The following is a 9,772-nucleotide window of genomic DNA, read 5'->3' as shown; positions in this document are numbered from 1 at the left end:
TAAGCACTTAACAAATACCATTATTATTATTATTATTATTATTATTATTATTAGAATACGGCCAAGAAAGAGGGAAAATCCCTGCCCACAAGGTCTCTGGGCATCCCGCCGGCTTCAGGCTTCAGTTACCTCATCTGTAAAATGGGGATGATGACCGTGAACCCCACGTGGGACAGCCTGATCAACTTGTATCCCCCCAGCGCTTAGAACAGTGCTTGGCACATAGTAAACGCCTAACAAATGCCATTATCAGGGGGAGGGCCTGGGGGGAACGATGGGCATTGGGGGCGTCTGCTTTTGCCCACTCCCAGAAACTCCCTCCTGCTCAGCCCCACCACCGGATTCCTGTTTTCCTGCTTCTTTATCCCGGGATGGAAGTGGGAGGGGAGGGAAGGGGGAAAGAGAGCGTAGAGGATGACTCAGGAGGCCCCTTGGGGGTGTTTGTATGTATTTATTACTCTATTTATTTATTACTTTATTTTATTTGTACATATTTATTCTATTTATTTTATTTTGTTAATACGTTTTGTTTTGTTCTCTGTCTCCCCCTTCTAGACTGCGAGCCCGCTGTTGGGTAGGGAGAAGCAGTGTGGCTCAGTGGTAAGAGCCCGGGCTTTGGAGTCAGAGGTCGTGGGTTCAAATTCTGACTCCTCCAACTGTCAGCTGTGTGACTTTGGGCAAGTCGCTTCACTTCTCTGGGCCTCAGTTCCCTCACCTGTAAAATGGGGATGAAGACTGTGAGCCCCCGGAAACAACCTGATCACCTGGTAACCTCCCCAGTGCTTAGAACAGTGCTTGGCACAGAGTAAGCGCTTAATAAATGCCATCATTATTATTAGGGATCGTCTCTATATGTTGCCAACTTGGACTTCCCAAGCGCTTAGTACAGTGCTGTGCACACAGTAAGCGCTCAATAAATACGATTGAATGAATGAATGAATGAATGAATGGGCTCTGGGCGGGGCCTGGGTAGCAAAACCAGCACTCCACGCGCGGCGGGGGCCGCTTTTTCATAATAATGATGGCATTTGTTAGGCGCTTACTACGTGCCAAGCACTGTTCTAAGCGCTGGGATAAATACAAGGTGATTAGATTGTCCCACGTGGGGCTCACAGTCTCCACCCCCCTTTTCCAGATGAGGTCACTGAGGCCCAGAGAATAATAATAATAATGATAATGGCATTTATTAAGCGCTTACTATGTGCAAAGCACTGTTCTAAGCGCTGGGAAGGTTACAAGGTGTTCAGGTTGTCCCACGAGGGGCTCACAGTCTCCACCCCCTTTTTCCAGATGAGGTCACTGAGGCCCAGAGAATAATAATAATAATAATAATAATAACAATAGCATTTATCAAGCGCTTACTATGTGCAAAGCACTGTTCTAAGCGCTGGGGAGGATACAAGGTGTTCAGGTTGTCCCACAGGGGGCTCACAGTCTTAATCCCCATTTTACAGATGAGGTAACTGAGGCACAGAGAAGTGAAGTGACTTGCCCAAAGTCACACAGCTGACAAGTGGCAGAGTCGGGATTTGAACCCATGACCTCTAGGCTCCAAAGCCCGGGCTCTTTCCACTGAGCCATGCTGCTTCTCCATCAATTGTCAGCTGTGTGACTTTGGGCAAGTCACTTCACTTCCCTGGGCCTCTGTTCCGTTATCTGTAAAATGGAGATGAAGACTGTGAGCCCCCCGTGGGACAACCTGATCACCTTGTAACCTCCCCAGCGCTTAGAACAGTGTGTTGCACATAGTAAGCACTTAATAAATGTCATTATTATTATTATTATTATTATTCTCTGGGCCTCAGTGACCTCATCTGTAAAATGGGGATGAAGACTGTGAGCCCCCCCGTGGGACCACCTCATCACCTTGTAATATCCCCAGCGCTTAGAACAGTGCCTGGCACATAGCAAATGCTTAATAAATGCTATTATTATTATTATTATTATTATTATTATTTTCTGGGCCTCAGTTCCCTCATCTGTAAAATGGGGATGAAGACTGTGAGCCCCCGGGGAACAACCTGATCACCTTTATTATCTGGGCCTCAGTGACCTCATCTGTCAAATGGGGATGAAGGCTGTGAGCCCCCCGTGGGACCACCTGATCACCTTGTAACCTCCCCAGCGCTTAGAACAGTGCTTGGCACATAGTAAGCACTTAATAAATGCCATTATCATTATTATTATTATTATTATTATTATTATTATTATTGTTATCTGGGCCTCAGTGACCTCATTTGTCAAATGGGGATGAAGACTGTGAGCCCCCCGTGGGACCACCTGATCACCCGGTAACCTCCCCAGTGCTTAGAGCAGTGCTTGGCACATAGTAAGTGCTTAATAAATGCCATTATCATTATTATTATTATCTGTGCCTCAGTTACCTCACCTATAAAATGGGGATTAAGACTGTGAGCCCCCGTGGAACAACCTGATCACCTTGTAACCTCCCCAGCGCTTAGAACAGTGCTTGGCACATAGTAAGTGCTTAATAAATGCCATTATCATTATTATTTTTATTATCTGGGCCTCAGTGACCTCATCTGTCAAATGGGGATGAAGACTGTGAGCCCCCGTGGAACAACCTGATCACCTTGTAACCTCCCCAGGGCTTAGAGCAGTGCTTGGCACATAGTAAGCGCTTAATAAATGCCATTATCATTATTATTATTATTATTATCTGGGCCTCAGTGACCTCATTTGTCAAATGGGGATGAAGACTGTGAGCCCCCCGTGGGACCACCTGATCACCCGGTAACCTCCCCAGTGCTTAGAGCAGTGCTTGGCACATAGTAAGTGCTTAATAAATGCCATTATCATTATTATTATTATCTGTGCCTCAGTTACCTCACCTATAAAATGGGGATTAAGACTGTGAGCCCCCGTGGAACAACCTGATCACCTTGTAACCTCCCCAGCGCTTAGAACAGTGCTTGGCACATAGTAAGTGCTTAATAAATGCCATTATCATTATTATTTTTATTATCTGGGCCTCAGTGACCTCATCTGTCAAATGGGGATGAAGACTGTGAGCCCCCGTGGAACAACCTGATCACCTTGTAACCTCCCCAGGGCTTAGAGCAGTGCTTGGCACATAGTAAGCGCTTAATAAATGCCATTATCATTATTATTATTATTATTATCTGGGCCTCAGTTACCTCATCTATAAAATGGGGATTAAGACTGTGAGCCCCCGTGGGACAACCTGATCACCTGGTAACCTCCCCAGCGCTTAGAGCAGTGCTTGGCACATAGTAAGCGCTTAATAAATGCCATTATTATTATTATTATTCTCTGGGCCTCAGTTCCCTCATCTGTGAAATGAGGATGAAGACTGTGAGCCCCCCGTGGGACCACCTGATCACCTGGTAACCTCCCCAGCGCTTAGAGCAGTGCTTGGCACATAGTAAGCGCTTAATAAACGCCATTATCATTATTATTATTATTATTACTATCTGTGCCTCAGTGACCTCATCTATACCATGGGGATTAAGACTGTGAGCCCCCGTGGAACAACCTGATCACCTTGTAACCTCCCCAGCGCTTAAAGCAGTGCCTTGCACATAGTAAGCGCCTAATAAATGCCATTATTATTATTATTCTCTGGGTCTCAGTTCCCTCACCTGTAAAATGGGGATGAAGACTGGGAGCCCCCCCGTGGAACAACCTGATCACCTTGTAACCTCCCCAGCGCTTAGAGCAGTGCTTGGCACATAGTAAGCGCTTAATAAATGCCATTATCATCATCATTATTATTATTATCTGGGCCTCGGTGACCTCATCGGTCAAATGGGGATGAAGACTGTGAGCCCCCCGTGGGACCACCTGATCACCTGGTAACCTCCCCAGCGCTTAGAGCAGTGCTTGGCACATAGTAGGCGCTTAATAAATGCCATTATTATTATTTAGGAGCCCCCCCAAAAGCAGCGGGCAACGCCGTTGCCCCCCAGGCCCGGCAGAGGGTGCCCAGAGCCTAGTACATAGCCCACCTTGCCCTCCCACTCGCCCAGGCCCCAGGCCTCATCGCCTCCTTGCCCCCCTCACTAGCCTTTGGCAAGTTGGGGAGGGGGCCGAGGGACCCCAACCGACCCCGGGGGGACAGAGGGAGGGAGGGAATTCCCAATGAACCTCCCCCTACGCCCCGGATTGGGGGCTGGAGCTACAGACTGGACGACACTGGGAAAATATGACCCTGGACAACTCCCTACACTTGGGCCTCAGTTACCTAGCCTGGAAAATGGGGAGTCATTCATCCAATCGTATTTATTGAGCGCTCACTATGTGCAGAGCACTGGACTAGGCGCTTGGAAAAATAATGATAATGATGGCATCTATTAAGCGCTCACTAGGTGCAGAGCACTGGACTAGGCGCTTGGAAAAATAATAATAATGATGCCATTTATTAAGCGCTCACTAGGTGCAGAGCACTGGACTAGGTGCTCGGAAAAATAATCATAATAGTAATGGTGGCATCTATTAAGCGCTCACTACGTGCAGAGCACTGGACTAGGCGTTTGGAAAAATAATAATGATGGCATTTATTAAGCGCTCACTATGTTCAGAGCACTGGACTAGGCACTTGGAAAAAATAATAATAATAATGGCATCTATTAAGCGCTCACTATGTGCAGAGCACTGGACTAGGCGCTTGGAAAAATAATAATAATAGTAATGATGGCATCTACTAAGCGCTCACTATGTGCAGAGCACTGGACTAGGCACTTGGAAAAATGATAATGATGGCATTTATTAAGCACTCACTGTGCAGAGCACTGGACTAGGCGCTTGGAAAAAAAAATAATAATGATGGCATCTATTAAGCGCTCACTATGTGCAGAGCACTGGGCTAGGCGCTTGGAAAAATAATGATAATGATGGCATCTATTAAGCGCTCACTAGGTGCAGAGCACTGGACTAGGCGCTTGGAAAAATAATAATAATGATGCCATTTATTAAGCGCTCACTAGGTGCAGGGCACTGGACTAGGTGCTTGGAAAAATAATGATAATAGTAATGATGGCATCTATTAAGCGCTCACTACGTGCAGAGCACTGGACTAGGCGCTTGGAAAAATAATAATGATGGCATTTATTAAGCGCTCACTATGTTCAGACCACTAGATTAGGCGCTTGGAAAAATAATAATAATAATAATAATAATGATGGCATCTATTAAGCGCTCACTATGTGTAGAGCACTGGACTAGGCGCTTGGAAAAATAATAATAATAGTAATGATGGCATCTATTAAGCACTCACTATGTGCAGAGCACTGGACTAGGCACTTGGAAAAATGATAATGATGGCATTTATTAAGCGCTCACTGTGCAGAGCACTGGACTAGGCACTTGGAAAAAAAATAATAATGATGGCATCTATTAAGTGCTCACTATGTGTAGAGCACTGGACTAGGTGCTTGGAAAAATAATAATAATAGTAATGATGGCATCTATTAAGCGCTCACTATGTACAGAGCACTGGACTAGGCGCTTGGAAAAATAATAATAATATGGCATCTATTAACCGCTCACTATGTGCAGAGCACTGGACTAGGTGCTTGGAAAAATAATAATAATAGTAATGATGGCATCTATTAAGTGCTCACTATGTGCAGAGCACTGGACTAGGTGCTTGGAAAAATAAAAATAATAATAATTATGGCATTTATTAAGCGCTCACTATGTGTAGAGCACTGGACTAGGTGCTTGGAAAAATAATAATAATAATAATTATGGCATTTATTAAGCGCTCACTATGTGCAGAGCACTGGACTAGGCGCTGGGAAAAAATAATAATAATAATGATGGCATTTATTAAGTGCTCACTGTGCAGAACACTGGACTAGGCACTTGGAAAAAAAATAATAATGTTGGCATTTATCAAGCGCTCACTATGTGCAGAGCACTGGACTAGGCCCTTTGAAAAAAAAATAATAATGATGGCATTTATTAAGCACTCACTATGTGCAGAGCACTGAACTAGGCACTTGGAAAAATAATAATAATGATAATAATAATGGCGTTTATTAAGTGCTCACCATGTGCAGAGCACTGGACTAGGCCCTTTGAAATAATAATAATAATAATAATAATAATAATAATAATAATAATAATAATAATGGCATTTATTAAGCACTCACTATGTGCAGAGCACTGGACTAGGCGCTTGGAAAAAAATAATAATAATGATGACATTTATTAAACTCTCACTCTGTGCAAAGCACTGTTCTAAGTGCTGGGGAGGTTACAAGGGGATCAGGTGGTCCTATCAGGGGGGCTCACGGTCTTTATCCCCATTTTCCAGATGAGGTCACTGAGGCCCAGAGAAGTGAAGTCACTTGTCAGCTGTGTGACTTTGGGCAAGTCACTTCACTTCCCTGGGCCTCAGTTCCCTCATCTGGAAAATGGGGATGAAGACTGTGAGCCCCCCGTGGGACAACCTGATCACCTTGGATCCCCCCAGTGCTTAGAACAGTGCTTGGCACATAGTAAGCGCTTAACAAATACCATCATTATTATTATTATTCTTTGGGCCTCATTTACCTTGCCTGTAAAATGGGGATTAAGACTACAGAGCCCCATGTGGACCAGAGGGTCTAACCCGATTATTTTGTATCTACCCCAGCGCTCAGCACAGAGTCTGGCATCTAGTAAGCGCTTATCGTAACATTGCGCTCAACATAGCACGAAAAAGGGGCAGGGAGGGGCGGGGGCAGAGGCAGGATGGAGTAATAATAATAATAATTATGACGGTATTTGTTAAGCGCTTACTATGTGCCAAGCACTGTTCTAAGCACTGGGATAGACACAAGGTGATCAGGTTGGCCCACGTGGGGCTCACAGTCTTAATCCCCATTTGACTGATGGGGTAAACTGAGGCACAGAGAAGTGAAGTGACCGGCCCAAGGTCCCACTGCAGATAAGCGGCGGAGCCGGGACAGGGCCCAGGAAGGGAGCAAGAGGGGCAAGAGATCAATCAATCAATCAATCAATCATATTTATTGAGCGCTTACTGTGTGCAGAGCACTGTACTAAGCTCTTGGGAAGTCCAAGTTGGCAACATCTAGAGACTGTCCCTACCCAACAGCGGGCTTACAGTCTAGAAGGGGGAGACGGACAACAAAACACATATTAAGAAAATAAAATAAAATAAATAAAATAAAATAAAATAAATGGGATGTTGCATAGGCAAGGCAGGGCAGGGCAAGGAGGGGTGCGAAGACGGGGATTGCAGGGCAAACATCCGATTTATTCATTCAGTCATGGTTATTGCGCTCTTACTGTGTGCAGGGCACTGTATTAAGCACTTGGGAGAGTACGAAGCAACAATTTACAGACACATTCCCTACCTACAATGAGCACCCATCCTCTTTCCAGAAAATAATAATAATAACTGTGGTATTTGTTAAGCACTTACTATGTGTCAGACACTGTATTAAGCACTGGGATGGCTACAAGCAAATCGGTTTGGACCCAGTCCCTGTCCCATGAAGGGGGGCTCACAGTCTCATTCATTCATTCATTCATTCATTCATTCATATTTATTGAGCACTTACTGTGTGCAGAGCACTGTACTAAGCGCTTGGGAAGTACAAGTTGGCAACGTATAGAGATGGTCCCTACCCAACAGCGGGCTCACAGTCTAGAAGACTAGAAGTCTCAATCTCCATTTTACAGATGAGGTAGCTGAGGCACAGAGAAGTTCATTCATTCATTCATTCAATCGTATTTATTGAGCGCTTACTGTGTGCAGAGCACTGTACCAAGCGCTTGGGAAGTACAAGTTTGAAACATATAGAGACGGTCCCTACCCAACAGCGGGCTCACAGTCTAGAAGACTAGAAGTCTCAATCTCCATTTTACAGATGAGGTAGCTGAGGCACAGAGAAGCTCATTCATTCATTCATTCATTCATTCATTCATTCCTTCCTTCCTTCCATCGTATTTATTGAGCGCTTACTGTGTGCAGAGCACTGTACTAAGTGCTTGGAAAGTACAAATTGGCAACATAGAGAGACGGTCCCTACCCAACAGCGGGATCACAGTCTAGAAGGGGGAGACAGACAACAGAACAAAACTTACTAACAAAATAAAATAGATAGAATATGTACAAATAAAATAAATAAATAGAGTAATAAATCCGCACAAGCATATATACATATATACAGGTGCTGTGAGGAGGGGAAGGAGGTAAGGTGGGGAGATGGGGACGGGGAAAGCGCTTACTATGTTAAGCGCTTACTATGTGCAAAGCATGGAGTGCAGGGCTTTTCGGGGTTTTTGTGCTTCTTCCGAGTCTTTAGACAGCACCCTTTATCTCCCAAGGAAATAGAACCTCGCTTTTGCTTTTAATTTCTCCTTGCAACCAGCCGAAGAGTAAAATGCATCATCCATATTTGGCTTGGGAGCCAAATATATCCATCCATATATCTATCCATCTGGCTTGGGAGCCAGAGGTCATGGGTTCTAATCCCGGCTCCGCCACTGGTCAGCTGTGTGACTCTGGGCAAGTCACTTCACTTCTTTGGGCCTCAGTTCCCTCCTCTGTAAAATGGGGATTAAAACTGTAAGCCCCGCGTGGGACAACCTGATCACCTTGTATCACCCCCAGCACTTAGAGCAGTGCTTTGCACATAGTAAGCGCTTAACAAATGCTGTTATTATTATTATTATTATTATTATATTTGCGATTTTTATGACCATTTATAACATCACACACACACACTTCATGAAGAGACAGTGCAGTCTGCAGAAAGAAGTTGGAAAAAAAAAAACCTTTTTCCCCAGGGAGCCAGGCGATCAGAGGGTTGTGCATGAGTGTACCAGGGGGCTCGGGGGGCTGAAATCAATCAATCAATCAATCAATCATATTTATTGAGCACTTACTGTGTGCAGAGCACTGTACTAAGCACTTGGGAAGTACAAGTTGGCATGGCAGGGGAGGGGGGCCTTGGTTTTCTAGAGGGGCAAGCCCTGCTGCCAGGGCTGTGAGCCCATTGATGGGTAGGGACCGTCTCTATATGTTGCCAACTTGTACTTTCCAAGTGCTTAGTACAGTGCTCTGCACACAGTAAGTGCTCAATAAATACGATTGAATGAATGAATGAAAGGTACAGATTAGTGGGTCATAGGTGGGGTCTTTGCCCACCTTGGCACAGGCTTCTAGACTGTGAGCCCGCTGTTGGGGAGGGACCGTCTCTATATGTTGCCAACTTGGACTTCCCAAGTGCTTAGTACAGTGCTCTGCACACAGTAAGCGCTCAATAAATACGATTGAATGAATGAATGAAGAAATGCCATTATTATTATTATTATTATTATTATTATTATTATTATTATTATTATTAAGATGATGTTCACAACGCAAGATGTGAAGAAGCACTTTTATCCTCCAAAAATTTTCCCACAGAAAAATGTGCTTGTGGGGGATGACTGAAAATCCTCCTCTCCTCTTATTTTAAATCCAACTTACATCTCCCTCTCCTCTTTTGTGCTGATATTAATTTCCTTCTATTTTCCAGGATCCCCTGTGTGGGAAGAAGTGGCGCTCATTTTGCACATCTATTACTATCAGGATTACAAGGAAAGTAGGGCAATCTTACTGAAAATCTGTACTGCAAATGCACACAAACTCACACCCAAGGTAAACGCAGACACGGCGCAGGGTTTGGAACCCAAGAATGCATCCTAAACACATTCCAAACAGTTTCAAGCAGTTCCAAACTGTTTGAAACAATTTAATGGAAAGGATCGGAGGTACTGTATGGCATTTTGG

This window comes from Tachyglossus aculeatus, chromosome 24 (assembly GCF_015852505.1).
Source record: "Tachyglossus aculeatus isolate mTacAcu1 chromosome 24, mTacAcu1.pri, whole genome shotgun sequence".
NCBI lineage: Eukaryota > Metazoa > Chordata > Mammalia > Monotremata > Tachyglossidae > Tachyglossus > Tachyglossus aculeatus.
The sequence above is the reverse complement of the archived record's forward strand: the minus strand, read 5'-3'. Positions refer to the sequence as shown.